General features: G+C 42.1%; 1 protein-coding gene across 1 annotated transcript in view; it reads left to right on the top strand.

Annotated features, from left to right (window-relative positions):
• Window positions 1–12,377, top strand: part of CHN2 (chimerin 2) — a 166,717-nt gene that overhangs the window by 97,697 nt on the left and 56,643 nt on the right. The window lies entirely within an intron of this gene.

Raw genomic sequence — 12,377 nt, 5'->3', positions numbered from 1 at the left:
CCTCATTAAGTATTACTATCCCACTGAAAAGTTTATATCTCATTAATGTGATCGTGGCTCCAAACTAATATTTAACAGGAGCTTATGATGAAAGCTTTCTAATAAGTACCAAATGCAAATGTTTTCACTGTGTAAAAAAAAAAAAAAAAGATATCTATATATACTGGTTAACTTAAGAACTGCATGTAAAATTGTTCACAAGTTATGTTTCTTTGTCCGTGTACTCAAGAATATTCCACAGTAGGATTATGAAACTGGTTCCCATTGACCCTTCACCACAGCTCAAGTTTGTTATCTTTCCATTCACAGTGCAAAGCTCCTCTTTTCTGCCAAGTCTTTGGTGGATGGGTCTGAAATTGGGACATTGTGTGTTTTCTTCCCTTTCTTCTCTTGGGTCTGAAATTGGGATATTGTGTGTTTGCCTCCCTTTCTTCTCGCTCTTCTCATTTGAAGTGGGCTTTCCTTGATCTCCGTCTCTCATGCGCCCGTATCCCATAGCGTTGCATGGACTAGGATTTATTTACCTGATGATAAATCGGGAATTTTGTGCAGTTAGCAGCCATCTGAAGATATAAAATTAGAAATTCTTTTACATGTGAGAAATAGTCTTGTAAGCAGTGACATGTGGGTATTTTCATTTCCCAGGTGGTAAGGCAGTAAGAACTGTCAAACAAAACTTTTTTTTTGAGTGCAGTGTTTGTGCTGACTTGACTTGCTGACATTTGTAAGCGTACTTGTGCAGTGTAACAGATGATTTTAGTGTTCAGTGTGCTGGTTAGCTAGTTGGGAACTAGAGGCGGTTTATATTTGGGAACTAGGGAGTTTGCTGTCAGACAGTAATACTGAGCATGAAACAGGTCAGTGTTTTTTTGGGTATCCTTATCACTCTAGGACATTTCTAGCATGGTTATTATCTCTTGGGTTCACATATGGGTATCAGCTGACTATACTAGTTTGGATTTATAATTGATCGAGTAGCTGTAAACTATTCATTCTCTATAAACAAATGAATTCCACTTAAAATGACATTTTTAGGGAAGGCATACTGCTGCAGGGAAGGCCTTTGGAGACAAGCAACAAGTCCTCCGTTCAAGTTTTATTTCAAAATGAATCCCCTGACAACAATAGTTTTTGGTTCAATTAGATGGTATTGTAATGTGCAAGAGGAATGGATGCCATAGAGAAGGGCTTCGTGCTCGTTCAGTTGATTCTTGTGATTGGACATTGGCTGGTTGTGAGTGCTGTAACAAGCAAAAGAAAGTGAATTTTGACTTTATTTGAGGCAAACCAAGAAATAAATATAGTGCGGTTTGACAGACATTTTCATGTAGATGTTTTTGTGTAAGGTAGGAAAATACTCCAGAGGATGTTCCGGAAAAGTTTCTTTTATATCGAGAAAATACTGGACCATCATTGAGATGACTGTAAACATTATTACATGACTGTAAAGTAATAAAGCAATCACGACAGTTGAAAATCATGCTACATTCTCTAGGAAATCAGGAGAATATTTTTTTGCACAAGGAAAAACACAATTTCAAAATTGTGTTCGGTTTTACTTACAATTCTTGCAGTTGAGGAGCAGTGGTCCTTTGTATCTCTCAAACTGCTCTCAAAGACTTCAGAGGAGGTTTGTTGTATTTTTTATTCCATATGTTTCCTAACAGATTGTGTTTTCTGTTGTGCTTGGGGTTGGATATTGTTTTTTAGGCTGGGCAGCTTCAAGTGAGTACCGTAAAAACTCTTTTGCACCAACAAAGGCAAACTGTTGCTGAAGGAACCCCTGCCCTCTCTCCTTCACCACTGCCTTTTTGCTGATGTAGTTTTATGCAGCTACACAGTATGTGACACTAGAAAATGGCTCCAGATTAAAACTAACTCAGCCAGAAAAAACACCCTGTGATTTTTCATCCAGATCTGCTACCGGATCCACCTCATGTGGGTGGAAATGCAGCACAAAGGAGAGGGCAAGATTTTCATCTGATGACAGGTCCAAAAATGAAGACACTGGCTTAAAGTAAGTGCAGAGCTGCATCCTTAGTTCCAGGTACCTGTGCTTGAAAATGTTTGGACTTGATGTAAGTTGCTATTTGTAGTGAAAATACACCTCTGGGCCTCGTTAGTGGTTGAATTAGAATTGTAGAATCATAGAATCATTTAGGTTGGAAAAGACCTCTAAGATCATCAAGTCCAACTGTAAACCTAGCACTGCCAAGTCCACCACTAAGCCATGTCCCTAACTGCCACGTCTACACATCTTTTAAATACCTCCAGGGATGGTGAATCAACCACTTCCCTGGGCAGCCTGTTCCAATGCTTGACAATGCTTTCTGTGAAGAAATTTTTCCTAATATCCAATCTAAACTGTCCCTGGCATGACTTGAGGACATTTAATCTCATCCTATCACTTGTTACTTGGGAAAAGAGACCAACTAGGTCTTCTTGTGTATTGCAGCGGAATGAAATTAAAGTGTGTAAAGTGTTATTTACCTCCAAGGTGGTTCAAGATGTGAAAGGCTATAGCATGGGTCCTCACCCTACAAGGATTAGCGCTCATGTAATTTTCTGTACGTGCAAGCCTGGGCTGTGTGGCTGCGCTGTCGTGTAAAAATAGCCAGCCTCAGCTAAGCCATTACATTGTTGGCAACCCTCCCACTGCGGGGAAGCAGCAGAAGGAGGAATAGCAGCTGTTTCTGACATATTTTTCTTGCCAGGAGGAGTAGGAGCAATCACAGCTACAAGAGGAGCGGGGCTAAATAGGCAAGGTGATCTGCTCACAGGCTGAAGACCTGCAGTAGCAACTGAGGTCTCGCTATTGATGATGAGGGCTCCCGATGGGCTTCTCTACTGGTACCAGTAGTTTTCCATCATCTTTCAGAAATCCATGTGCAAAAAGGGTTACTTTGGCTAAATTATTAGCAACCGAAAGAAATTCACAGAAGTCTGTATGTTGAAGATGATGATGGTTGATTTTGCTTCATATGTTACTGGTAGAAGCTCACGAGAGGTTTGGGTAGCAGACAAAGACTCAGGGGTCATCATTCCCATTTCTTCCTCACAGTAACCTCGCATAAAGTACGGACTGGGCTTTGGAATAATCTAGTGAAATACCGAGCATTTGCCAGTAATAGCATATAGAGACAAAGGGGGATAAAGGGAATTCAATGCTTGTTTTTATACAGACCTTAGAAGTCCTCTAAAATATAAAAATAATATGAGGTAGTGGTAGTTCAACAGGAGTTGTATCAGATGTTTTGCTTGAGGCTGTCATGTGTTGTACAGCATTTTAGACAAAGGCCATCGTCTGCCCACAAATCAAAACCTTCACCCACTTCAATTACTCCTATAAATTTCAGACCTCTAGAAATAAGTGAATGAATATTCAATATTCTTTGCTGCATGTGTGAAAAATCATTGCATTTTCTGTAAAGTGTGTTTTCTCTGGCCAATTGAACAAGTAAAATGTCATTTTTTTTTAATAATTGAGCTGGTTTATTTGAAAGTGCTGCCTGGAGTATTTTGAATGTTTCAGAAATGATGGAGTGGGGGAGAAAGCCACACATGCAGGACAGAAACTTCCATTATTTCTCAAGAAGGACGTGAGAATTCAGCACTCAAAGGTTAAGCATCAGTACTCCTCTTACAGATTAGGCTCTTTACAAGTGAGATTTTGTTTTATACTGAAACCAATTCCAGAGTGTGAAAGTGCAGCTGAAGGCATTAGTCTCCTTAGCGGGTTTGTTAACACCATCCAGGGAATCTGCTCATCCTGTCGCCTCCCACGCTGACAGCGGAGATTACTCAATGTCTCAGTCACTCCAGCACCGCTGCTCCCCGTGGGGTAGGTCGATGGAAGGGGACCACCAAGGCACGGGCTGGTGGGAGGAGCACGCATCCGGATGAAATGTCTTGGTACTGCCTGGGGTACCTGTCTGTTCCCATAATGATAATTTATTCGAGGTTGTAATTAGTGGAGTCATGCCTATTCCAGAAGCAGGGTGTGATACATGGGCTGGATTAAGCTGTTGTTGTGCACGCCTTCTTTATCCAACAGTTTTTGTAGCACGCCTAAGAAAACATTTATGCTTTAAGATCCTTAATGCCAACATTTAATCTGAAAGTTATTTCTGTCTGGCTGTAAAGAGGTGCTAGATTCATAGACACAGATTCCAAATTTTAGTCTGAACAGTTTAACAGATCTTTAATCTGAAAGGAGCCACAATGATTTTTAGGAATGAAGTGTTGTGGGAGACCAGCATGCTGCAAGCACTTTCCTAGCAGTGTAGGCAATTGTCATTTTAACAGGATCCAGCTTCAAGAAGGATTTTGGATAGAGAAGTAGTTTTTTGTGCACGGAATGGTTGAGGATTGTGCGTTGTCTTTTTAGGGCTGTGATTTAGGTTTGGGCAAGTTGTGATCACCTGCTTCCTGTTTGCTCTGCTTGTGGAATGCTGTACTTGGGGCAAAGGAACGTATACTAGAAGATGTAGGGCAGATAAGTACCTGGTACTGGCAAGTGCTGTAATTAATTACCAGTATTTCACGTTACTGGTGAATGTAGGAGAAGTGTAAGTTGCTGTAAGCAATTAATCTTCAAATGTAGGAGAGAAAAAATTGCAGGACTCTGTCAGTAAAATATGTAGTTGTTAAACATCTATCGCAGTCGCATACCAAGTTATCCTGCAAGCGCTGCCCTTACTGCATCCGCCGTCTCTGTGTCCCAGGCAAGGAGGAAAAATATCTTCATTTCTAATCCTGCTGTAGCAAGTGTAATACATTCAAAAAATTGAAATGCTGGAAGCAAATGCCATCTGGAATTTCATGAGCACCTGAAAGAGGTAAAAGCTGTTGAGAAACCGTCCCTGCTCCCTGCTCTTGCACTTTCATTCCCACTCCGGTGACCTGCCCTGTGCACTGCCGCAGCCACCCCATGCCTTCCCTGGGAGCTGGAGGCTGGGACACAGTGCCCTGTGCCAGGCAAAGGCTGTGCCCCACACCTTGTTCCTTTGCTGGCCTTACGGAGGAGCAGTCCCTGGGTTTGGGTTGCCTTATTGCTCCTCAAATATTCCTGTTAGCACGGGGGACGCGACGAGGACGGGAGACTGGAGTTAAAGAAAAACTTTGGCAGCGGCTCAGCTTAAAGAATTTACAAAATGAGTAATCTTAACCTATCTGACAGAGGACAAACTGTTGGTAAACACAGTAAAGATTAAGGAAGGTTTTGTCAGTGCCAGGTCTCCGCTTACTTGGATCGTGGCAAAGTTCCCATCAACTTCTCTCCAAGTAGGATCTGGCTCAGTCAGTTCCAACATACCGGTTGTACATGAAATATGAGTTTTCTTGGAGCCCGGGCTGGAGTGCTTGTTCTGCTCTCTGGTTGCAAGTACATGCCAGGAGCAGCGAGAGGCGCTTAACGATGGTGGTCTGTAAAGAATAGTGTAGGGGTTTGAGCTAAAGCAAGAGCAAACTGTACCTGGAGACCTCACTTAAGAGCAAGACGGTGCGGAAGACTGTATATTGCTGCTTGACATGGTGATCTCTCTGTCTGTTTTGCTGGAACTCATTACTGGGCATTTAAGTGCAAATGACAGAGCCCATAGTTAATACTGCAGGTAGAACTAAAGAGCTGAAATGACAAGCATATTACAGCGTCTGGAAGGTTGTAGGTTTCCTCGTCAGAAAATCCCACACAAATAACAGACAGATAAGAAAGCTATTCCTGTTAAGGCAAAGGTGACAGAAAAGGAAGAATAACTTGGCTAGTAGTAGTACTTGATATTACTGTCTTCATTAGTCATGCTGCTCACATGCAGTTTCCCATAGAAGAAAATGCAGGACTACCAGGAAAGACTGTGTTCTAACATCCTTTAATTGGAGATGTAATCTCGTTATGGAACTAAATTTTTTAGGGGCACTACGGTTTTCCTTACGTCAAAACTGCACAAGAGACAGACAATTTTGTGAAAACCTCTGGTTTGATTCCATTTTTTAAAATATTTATGCTTCTACATTGTTATTCACACCACGTCCCTTTCTGTAGGCCTTTTAGCCTCATCCTACCACTCCATTTTTGTCTCTTCATTGAATTTTCTACAGGTACTGCTGTTAGCCAACGATAAAGAAATCTTTTCAGTCTTTCATTTATTCATTATTCTTGCCATTCTGCAGCTCCTCTAAACCTCTAATGATCCCATTACAGGTTGATAGCTAGCGTTTAACTCTCTGCTGGGATGTCTATCCAGATGTTGAGCATGTCCTTCCACGCGAGGTCTGCAGGGCAGTGTGCTGTCCTAGCAGCATGTCACCGGGTTAAGAGAATAGTGAGCAGAAACATCTGCTCCTGCAGACTGTGGTCTGGAACCGCACTGATAACTTGACCTGGTGTCTTTTACACTGCCTTCAACTCCCTGGTATCTGCAGCACGCTTGGTCAGAACAAATTAAAATTTGTTCTGCAGGGACGTAAACGACACACCACCTTCTTTTAGTAGGGGTTGCAGTTTCACCCCTCTATGCATATCTGCAGAATTCACAAGGGACTCGTCCCCAGTTGATTTTCCCTGGAAGATGCTCAGACACCGCGCTGATAAGCCGCAACATAAAGCCTGTGTATAAAGGTGGCCTTTATCTGCAGATTTCAGTAATACATGCAGTGATAAAAGGTGTGTGGCATTTTTGCTGCTAGAAGCAACTAACTTACACATGGTAATTCCTTTCACCAGTCACTCCTGCTTGTCCTGCAAGAGTAGTAGTCTACACACAGGTAGTACATGTACGCAGCTAATTGTAGCATGCCCTGACGTGACTAGTTAACTACATGCCTACTGTCTTCTTTAAATAATTGTTAGCAATTTAGTACTGATTTAATCCAGAATACTCTTTGGTATTATACAACAGTGAGGAAGAGTTTATATTAATACAGTACATGTGCCAGTATATGTAATTTAGTAAGCAGTTTTATGTTTTGAGTGACAAATACCATCTTACTGAAAATATAGCTTACCAATCATTTTCTTCTGCCTTTCAAAGTTGACTTTCTTTTATATTTTTCAGCTGTATCTCTTTACAGCTTCTTTTTTGTTCAAAGCATCATAAATACGAAATAGGCAATATATAAGAAATAAAAATGAGAAAGCTACCAAAGTAAAATAATGGAAAGTATCTTTTTTTGATTCCTTTTCTCTGACTGTCTATGTTTATGCACAGGAAAAGGGATGCTGCTTTGTTGTTTACTGTGGCATTCCTAACTAATAATTAATGTTTCGCCTGATTAGGCAAGGATTTTGAGAGGAATAATTTGGCTCATTTTAACAGCAACGGAAATCGAGGGAATCAAGAGAAAGAAAGGTTCCATTGCAAAGTATTTACTTACAGTACTTCCCTAAGCTGTTAACATCTCTCCAGGATCCTGGTTTATGTTATGTTATTACTGTCAGCTTAGGATTCATGACTTTTGCCTTAAGCAGAATAAGTGATATGATTATGCCTGAAGAGAGCTCCTAAGTTGTAGACAACATTGATTTACACAGATGACACGATGCGACAGATCAGAACTGATCCAAATACTACTGAAATTAATGGAAATACCCCCAAAGACTTCACTGGGTCTTGGAGCACTTCAGGGCACAGCTAAGCATATGGACCAAAGGTGAACATGAAGTTTGTTACCACCAAAGTGTTTCCCAATCCAGTGTTTTAGAAAGGTAGCCAAATGGAAGCAGTGCGAAAGCTTCATACCTGAATACCACAAATGTAGATTGAAATTTTGTCAAATGAGAACGTCAGGTGACTAATAAACGTGATTAGATACACCAGAAGTGGTTATAGGAGTCCTAAAGCAAAAGCCACTTGGCTCTTCAAGTACGGTACTACATCGGCAGCTAGGCTCTGCTGAATACAGAAATTAATCTTTTCTGGGGTATTTTCCTGTTATGAGATTAATAAAAAGCTAAATGTTCGTTGCATAAAACCCATGCTTAGCTGGATGTATTAAATATAAAAGCCTTATATGAGGTTTTTTTGTCTTGGCTTTTATGCTCTGTACGTAGTTTGATGGTATTAAATTCGTATAAGCAAACTTCCGTAGGGATCAGGATGGAGCCTTCAGTGTAAACATTTCATTTGTCTAGTCACTGGAAAATGAAAAACCATTTTTTAAGTAAAAATCTATACTTGATTATCTCACATGAATCTTGAGACACTGTGTAGGAATAGGCAGTAAACTTTTACAAACGCCTTTAAACTGCCATGTATTGATTTTGGAAGTCAAATGTTCAACTTCTTAAGAATAAGAGAGATATTCATTTCTGTTAATGCAGTGACTAATATTTATCCTTTATATTTTGTTCAGAAAATAAGTGGGTTTAGGGATGTGCTTGTTTACATCATACATTTACTTGGCTAGTTATATGGAAAAAACCCATGCTCATGCATGACAAGAGATGGTAGGCCTGAAATACAGTGATTAACATTGCAGGTTAGCTATTAAGGGAGAAAAAAAAAGAACATTGTAACAGTGGGATGGTGTGCCTAAGGAGGAGAGACAAAACCTCCCTCATTGTGAGGCATAGAAGCATGTTAGAAAACAGCTGGGAGAAATGGGACCGTTAGTGCTGACACCTGAGGCAGGCAGGAGAAAAAACCTCCTAAAGTACCTTCTCCTATTTCACCATGGTTTTCTGTGCCTGAAAAAGTATTTAGGGTCTGATGCATCCTGTCTAGATGAAGACATCTTACCAATGTACCCCAGGAGAATTTATTTGATTCCTCCTCATGGGAGGAGAGTACATTCCAGCCTAGAGAAGACTCTAGTGAGACCTTACAGAAGCCTCCCAGTACCTAAAGGGGGCCTACAGGAAAGATGGGGAGGGACTCTTCATCAGGCTTTATAGTGACAGGACAAGAGATAATGGTTTTAAACTGAACGAGGGTAGATTTAGGTTAGATATTAGGAAGAAATTCTTTCCTGTGAGGGTGGTGAGACACTGGAACAGGTTGCCCAGAGAAGCTGTGGCTGCCCCATCCCTGGAGGTGTTCAAGGCCAGGCTGGATGGGGCTTTGAGCAACGTGATCTGGTGGGAGGTGTCCCTGCTCGTGGCAGGGGAGTTGGAACTGGATGATCTTTAAGGTCCGTTCCAACCCAAACCATTCTATGATTCTGTGATTCAATCCTGAATCGTCACTTCACTAGTGAGAAATTAACTGCAGCTATGATCCTAATGTCCAAGGCTTCCATGAAATGCCTAATGCTAGCCAAGATACACTAACTTCTTCCCCTTCTATATCCTGCGTGCTCTGGAGACCTTCTGCCAAGGAATGTCTTGGCTGGCTTTCTACGTCCCTACATGCTGACTGGCCCTTGTCCCATCACGCTCTAAATATTACCCTTTCTGAGCATAAAATGTGTATGTCAGATCCACTGAGCATCTTTTCCCATATTCAGGGTGCAAAAGGTCTCACCCATGAGGCACATGGGCACTCAAATGAAGTCAGGTGCAGAGCCCAAGCAAATGTCTTCAGCATGGAGAGCCAGCTCAGCAGCCTGCACCCTCACCCTACAGCTGGGATACTGGGAATCCAGGTGTGAGGATCTCCCCGGTCACCTCTGGGCTGGGTCAACAGCTACCAGTTATCCACAGTCTCAGCCACAGGGCTAGCAGAGCTTGCTGGAGCTGCCAGGCAGGAGGAGGCAGCAGCCCGGGCAGGGAGACAACTGGTAATGGCCACAGTGAAGCACATGCTGTTGACAGTGTTCTCAGCTGAGGCTTGACTACAAAGGTCAGGAACCGGTGCTTTTTATAACTGCTAATGTTTGGAAAGGAGGACATTGTGGAGTGAAAAGTAAAAATCGTAACAATGGGCTCTTTCTTGTAATGTATTCTCAGCCCTGGAGAACAGTGGGACTGCTCACGGTCGTCAGCGTGGGTTATGTAGAATGAATACTGCCAGTTAGACTTGATTGCCTTTTTGATAGATTTACAAAAGTACTGAATGAAAAGAATGCAGCAGATGCAGAATAATTGGATTTTTAGCAAAGTAGTACAATGTCTCATGAAATCATACTCTTGACATTAATTCAAATTGGTTGGTGCATGAACATGGTCACATGGACCAAAAATAGGTAGAGGAATTTCAAGCGAAGAATAAAGATAGGCAGCAGCTTGATAAGCTGGGGAAAGGTGGCTGATGAAGTACTGCAAGGACGGGAGTTTCATTTAAGATTTTTATTGATCTGGAAAAAGTGCAAACAAGACATTACCGAAAACTCAGGATGGTTTGTGCTATGATGTGACTCAGTATAGCAATTTAATCCCTGGAAACATAATGGGTGTCCATGACAGAAACAGCAGGAGAATCTCAATTAGAAAATGAAAGAAGACAATTTGGCATGTTTTAAGCACATGAAAAGGGGGAAAGCCGTGTACATATATGGATTATCTCTTCTGTCAAGAGTGAGAGGGTTGCTTGCATTTAAGCCAGGTGTGCCTCTATTAAGCAGGGGCTAGAAGTGAGGAAGGAGAACACTGCCATAGCCTCAGGAGAAATTATGTCTCCACCACTTGTCAAGAGAAATAGCTGTTGTTACACTCTGAAAGCCTCTTTCCGTGATTTTCTGTTGGTTCATCCATCCATCTAAACTATACCTATTGCTGTGGTAACTCACTGTCCCCTTTTGGCAAGCTGTAAGCCGGGAATAGTGCTTCTGCTTCTCAAAATGATTGTGCCCAGCATCTGTAGGCAGGGAGATATGAAAGCCCTGCTTCCTTTGCTCTGTGCCCATGTGCCAGACCGGGTGCCATTTGGCTGGTGATAGAAGGCAGCTTTTCTGAAGTCCATCAAGCTTGTTTGGGATCTTTACAGCAGGGGTGACCCCCCCAGGGTCAGTTCTCAGTGCCTTCTGGATTGCTCTCAGCAGTCTGAGGAGTGGGCTTCTCAAATGAGAAGGATGGGCTGGGCATGTAGCTTGGCCATTTGGCAGAGTCCTTCAGGAGCTAAACAGTCCCTGAGGAGGAAGAGACTTCTTCAATGAGAAAGCTGTAAGATGGGGGTTCTGAGGGAGGGAGGGGAAAAAGGTGGAGGAGGCATCTCTAGATACCTCTGCCAGAATCTATACCACCTAGACTTGCGGGAACAGCTTGGGAGGCATCGATCAAGATGATTTATGAATGAAATTGTCCCAATTAAACACTAGGTGGCATATTTACTTAAGAGTTTCCAGGGACTGTATTAGGGCATCTTACGCTGCTGACACCCATTTGTGCTTGTGTGATGAGTGCAGGTTCATGGGAACGTGACTGCCTGATGCCTTTTTTTAGCAACGTGCATTCAGCTTGTTCTTAAAAAACTTGACACAAAGAGACCATTGCTTGCTTCAGCCTTAAAGCTATTCTTTAGCATCAAAGTCACTTCTGTATTGATACACGGATTGTTAAATGCAGTGTGGTAAGGAATAGTTGTGTGTGGCAACGGTCCTACAGGGCGTCCAGTCTCAGAGGAATTGTGTAACTAGTGAGAGGGGTTAATATGCAAAGACAGAGTACGATTTACTTATTTCACTTGTCTGAAAGGCTCCATGTAGGAATATATAATGCATTTTAAAAGTCAAATGAAGGAAGCCTAACATTTTTCCTTATATGAATGCAAAGCACAGCTTTTGATTTCAGAGCTGGTATTTTACAGTAATAGCGTCCAGTGGTTTGGGTAAAATACTCAAAGGCATAAAATATGCCTTTCTTCTGTGTCTGCATGACACCTGTTAAGTCAGCCAGGCTGCAGTTTTCTATATGCTGCTGCTTCTCCATTGGTGAAAGAATAAATAAACCTGGCTTACAGAAGTGCCTTTTCACACACTGCATCCCTGAGAAAACGCAGCCATCATCGGACAGAGCACTTAGCCTCTACTGAAAAATTACCACGCTCAGTATGTCAGCTCAAACAATTCTTAATTCTTCCTATGGATATTTTGGGAATATAGATAGATACTTTGGACTAACTGCAGATACCATGAAGATAAACGTCCCTAGTGTAGGAGATACCCATAGTGCTGGTTGTGCAGGTTGTTGCGGCTCTCCCTGGAAGGGAGTTGTAGGTTACTGACCCATGTCCACAACTGGCCTGATTTCTGAGATGAATCCCATCATCCATCAGTCTGCTCTGCTGTAACTCATGTATGGACCTCTGAGTCAACAGAACCGGTTGTAGCTGTTTAGCACGAGCTCTTACAAACAAACCAGGCCATATAAAAAGGGAGCTAAATATGTAGGTCTAAACTGGGGTGTGCTCGTTATGCCAGTGACAGGGAGTGTGGAAAATAGACTTTGCTATGACAACAGGATTGTGGGGATAAATTGTTTCCTTGCCTGACTCTGGCTGTGCCCC

Source organism: Calidris pugnax, unplaced genomic scaffold (assembly GCF_001431845.1).
Source record: "Calidris pugnax isolate Ruff unplaced genomic scaffold, ASM143184v1 scaffold11, whole genome shotgun sequence".
In the NCBI taxonomy this organism is placed as follows: Eukaryota; Metazoa; Chordata; class Aves; order Charadriiformes; family Scolopacidae; genus Calidris; species Calidris pugnax.
The sequence above is the reverse complement of the archived record's forward strand: the minus strand, read 5'-3'. Positions and strand labels throughout refer to the sequence as shown.